At 47.8% G+C, this 4,516-nt stretch overlaps 1 long non-coding RNA gene across 1 annotated transcript; it reads right to left on the reverse strand.

The window, feature by feature from the left end:
- Positions 1-437: 437 nt before the first annotated feature.
- On the reverse strand, positions 438-3,735 carry LOC144365143 (uncharacterized). Its single transcript, XR_013423351.1, has 3 exons — positions 3,611-3,735; positions 3,274-3,469; positions 438-2,816 (listed from the first exon to the last, which is right to left on the reverse strand). It is a non-coding gene; the product is annotated as an uncharacterized LOC144365143 (long non-coding RNA).
- Positions 3,736-4,516: the final 781 nt, after the last annotated feature.

The following is a 4,516-nucleotide window of genomic DNA, read 5'->3' on the forward strand; positions in this document are numbered from 1 at the left end:
AGGAATGGGCCTGGGGACACAGCGGCCCTTTCTCTGCCCTGATATCTTGGAGTCAAGGCGCTGTGTTGACCAAGCGGGTCAGAAACAGGACTGCAAAGCCATTGTCCCAACTGCCCAGGGAGGATGCGGCCAGCATTCCTAGGTGTGTTTGCGAGTGTGGCTGAGAGAGGAGGTGCCAAGGGACACACTGGCACGGCCAGCCTGCCTTGGGAGGCCAGAAGTCCCCTGCGACAAGGAGGGACTTCAGATGAAATCCCTCCCAGGAGCACACCCAGTGTCACCCCCAGCCACCGTGGAGGTCTGGCCCTGTGCTCAAGACTCGCCAGGTGACTTTCACTATGACACACTGTTCATTACAACAGAAGGCCTCTGGCTTCCCAGAACCCAGTCACATATCACGTGGCCAACTTTCCAAACTTTAAAAGAATTCTAGAAAATTTGACTCACTTATTTATTGCTTATACATTATTCTTCCAAGTGATACCATGATACCACTGAAATCATTGAAAATTCCATGTGATAAATATCCATAAAGTTGTTACCTCATGGACTTACAGGCAGAAGACAAGTAACAACATGGATTGAAAAAAAAAAAGAAAACAACCATATTAGAAGACAAACTAAGAAAGTTTAGCTCTGAGCTTGTACAATTAGATAAGAAAGAAAAAACAAGTTAGGCTACAGAATGTTTTCCAGGTATGGTGGTGTAATCCCAGTGACGCAGGAGCCTGAGGCAGGAGGATTGTAAGTTTGAGGCCAGCCTCAGCAACTTGGACCCTCAGTAACTTAGCATGATCTTTGTCTTGAAAATAAAAAATAAGAAGCCATGGGATGTAGCTCAGTGATAGAGCTATATACCATGGGTTCAATCCCTAGTACAAAAAACAACACGCAGATATCCCCTCTTTAATTAAAGAGAACATACAGATCCATCAGGAGATGTTGCCTTGGCAAATTTTAAAAAAGGATCATTTACAAAAATAGAATTTACGTGCAACTTTTTAGAAATTCATCCACTATGTATATAAGACCTATGCTTATGCGTGAGTGTGCCTCATCTATTTGGAGGTATATATAAATCTGTCTGCCATCTACAGTCTCTTCTTGTATACGTATTTCACAGATTTCAATCGCAACTTCCACAGACTGCACGACCTCATCTGTTTCAGTGTGTAGCAATGGCTGCCTGTCATGAGGAAGAGTCGGGATCTGGTAGGAAAGATGGGGGGAAGGTAATCCCACAACTCCTCTGCCCTCCTAGGTCGCCGAGCTGATCCTACACAAGTTTGGTTGTCTTATAACCTAGGGCCCTTGCCCCCACGGGGGGAAAGGAATGGTCAGTCTTGCTAAGGCCAAGACCCTAAGGCTGCGACCCAGAGGCCTGGAGAAAGCTCTTTGGCACCCAGATGTCCTGCTCCAGGATGTTTCTGTCTTAACCCATCCCATGGGCCAAGACTGGCATATGACTGGGCGCCTGCTCAGCTCCCATTTGGACTCCACTCCCTGCTGGCCCTGGAACCCTGCCCCAAACCACAGCTGCCTGGCTCGGGGCCTGACCATCTGCCTCCTCCTTGCCAGACTACTCTCTTTCTTTCTGGAGGGCAGGAACTTGTCATTGTACTGCTCCTTCAGCTACTGTGAAGGGTCCTGCTTCCACCCTGATGACCAGACAGCCTCCACCCCTAGGTAGCGATCCACTCTTTTGCGGTCTCTGTCCCTCTGTCCAGAGACCCTACCTCTCCCACGTCTTCACCTCTTGGATTAAACCTGTTGGAAGTTTAGACCCAAGTCCACCAAGCCTGTGCGTGGTCATGAAGCCAAGCTGTCCACCTTAGAAGCCAGCCTTTCCCCACCAACTCGCTGTCTTAAAAAGGTGATGAAAGCAGAGGAACATGTCATCTTTCTCAGAAGGTGGTCCAGGCCCCCTAACACCAGGGGGTTATTTATAGACAGTGCCCACGGAGCCGGTGCTACTCCTCTACCCCACAAGCAGAATCAGGAGGAAACTCAAAAGAGTCGAAAGTTACCACACTGTTTTCAAAGGCACAAGGTTTTCTACTTCTCCTGGCCAAATTGCTATAAAGAAGCAGAATATATGTCCCATGGCCAACCCCTTAGCGACAAAGAGGTAAAATGACCTGTTCAATCCCACCCTTTACGATGGGGAACCCTGAGAAAGAGATGAAATATTCCCTGAACCTCAGAGGCTTTCCAGAAGAGGAGAATACTTTGGAATCAGAAGAGGAGAATACTTTGGAATTTCTTGGGACAAATCCAAGGTTGAAGGGAGGTAAGAGGGTGGGACTGTATCAGCTGATTGTGTCCCATAGAAACAATTTCCAGGTACCTGCAGCAATGGACGTGACTAACCAGAAGGGACCACATGTGATCTTTGAGAGGCTGTCAGGAAAAACTGCCAAGCCTGGGTTGTGGGGTATGTGCTTCCTGAGGCTGAGGGGTCCTAGAGGGTACCGACCACCGATGGTTGATGAATGGCGGCGTAGCCCTATCTGTTTGGAAGAAAGCCATGTCTGTTACTAAGTATGGGAAGCAGTTCTGCAGCGGCTGGTCCATAGCAGGCTCCCAGGGTACATTCACAGCTTCGGACATTGGAGACCCCACCACTGATGTAGAGACCGAGCCATGGCCCCTGGGGCTGGAAGAGACTGCCTGAGGTGGTCCAGGACTTCTCTCAAGTGGAAGCAAGCTCCTCTGTAGCTGCCATGCCTCTGGAGGGACTTTGAGAAGTCAAGGCTCTGTGGAGGGAAATATGTTCTCTTCTTTTCCACCTGATTCTGTCCTCCAAGAAAATGTTCCTATGGAAAACAGAGATAGGAACTTGAAGGTGGGCCAGCAGAGGACGAGACAAGGCGTGAGAATAAAACATTGATGGGCCACTGTAGTTTTGCTCTTCAAAGTGCCTAGACCCCATTAGCTGGGGCCTGTCTTTTGTAACTTCAGTTACAAGTGCCCAGGTATTTATTTTCTGGTAGTGATTAAAAAGTAGATAAAATTCATAAATAGCAAAGCTACATAGCTTAAGCAACCTTCAAATAGAGCGGTTAACAGAATGCAATTACATAAAGAAGTACATCTGATGTTAGATGTGCCAAAAAGCTAAACAAAATAGAAAGAAAATCCATCATTCCGGCCAAATAAAACAGGGAGTGATTATGGACAATTGAGTTCTTTTCTTAACACAAGGAAGTCCTAACCGGCAGTTTGGCCGAGTGCTTCAAGATGGGAAAACACCCAAACCAGCCTCTCCTGTACCTTCTTCAGCTCTGCAAAAACCCAGGCACAGACTGAGGTTTCTGCTGGGAAGAGACGGCTGTGTGGCAGGCGCTGCTGGACCAGGAGCTACAGAGAACTCGTGGCTGTGGTCTGCACTGCGGCTTAGAGGCCTGCTACCGGGAAGCCACAGGGACAGGCTTGGACGTGTGGACAGTGGTCACAGGAGAGGCGTCCACTGAGAAGGAGGAAAGGAGACAAGGTAGTTATTAAATAGCAAAAATAGTTTGAAAGCAAACTTTGCTAACTGTGACTGTCCCCTTGGGTTACTATAATAAAATACCAGGCATTGGGTGGCTTGTCAGCAATAGAAACTTACTTCTCCCAATTCTGGAAGCTGGAAGTCCAGGATCAAGGTGCCAGCAGATTTGGTGTCTGGTTCATGGACAACCCTTTCAAGCTATGCTCTCACCTGGTGGAAGGGGCCAGCTGGTTTTCTGGGGTCTCTTTTATAACAACTGAAGTTCCATTCATCTCCTCTCAAGGGCCCCACCTCCTGGGAAGGGGATGTGGCTTGGTGGTAGAGTGCTTGCCTAGCTTGCACAAGGCCATTGGTTTGATCACCAGCACTGCCAAAAAATGATGGCACCAAGGGCCCCCCAATCCCGGTACCATCACGTTGAGGGTTAGGACTTCAACATACGGATTTGGAGAGTCCATAAGCATTCCACCCACTGCTCTGGAGAAGATAGCTGCCTTAATAATAGGTTCGAACAGACTGTGTTCATTTTTAAGTCATCATAACATGCACTGGGACAACAGTTCCCTAAGAAAGACTGAAGTATTACCTGTGCATGGGAACTGGGAAAACAAGTATTTTAGTCAGCTTTTTTGCTGACTAAAAGATTGGCCTGGAACAATTTTAGAAGAGGAAAGGTTCATTTGGGGGGCTTGTGGTTTCAGAGGTCTCAATCCATAGATAACAGTCTCCATTCCTTAGGGCTCAAGGTGAGGCAGAACAACATGGCGGAAGAGTGTGGTTGGGGGGAAGCGGCTCACATGATAACCAGAAAGCAGAGAGAGACTCTGCTCACCAGATACACATTCCACACCCCAACCATAACACAGGCAAAGGTCCTTAGCACTATCGATTTTCAAGGTGTGGTCTTGCTAATAGATATTTTTATTTCCTTATATCTCCCAACTCACTACAGATTTCCAGGCCCCCTCAGAATCCCTGAGTTAGAATCTCCTAGGGCAGGGCCCATGGATTTGTATTTTAAAG

This window comes from Ictidomys tridecemlineatus, chromosome 6, assembly GCF_052094955.1.
Source record: "Ictidomys tridecemlineatus isolate mIctTri1 chromosome 6, mIctTri1.hap1, whole genome shotgun sequence".
Taxonomy (NCBI): domain Eukaryota; kingdom Metazoa; phylum Chordata; class Mammalia; order Rodentia; family Sciuridae; genus Ictidomys; species Ictidomys tridecemlineatus.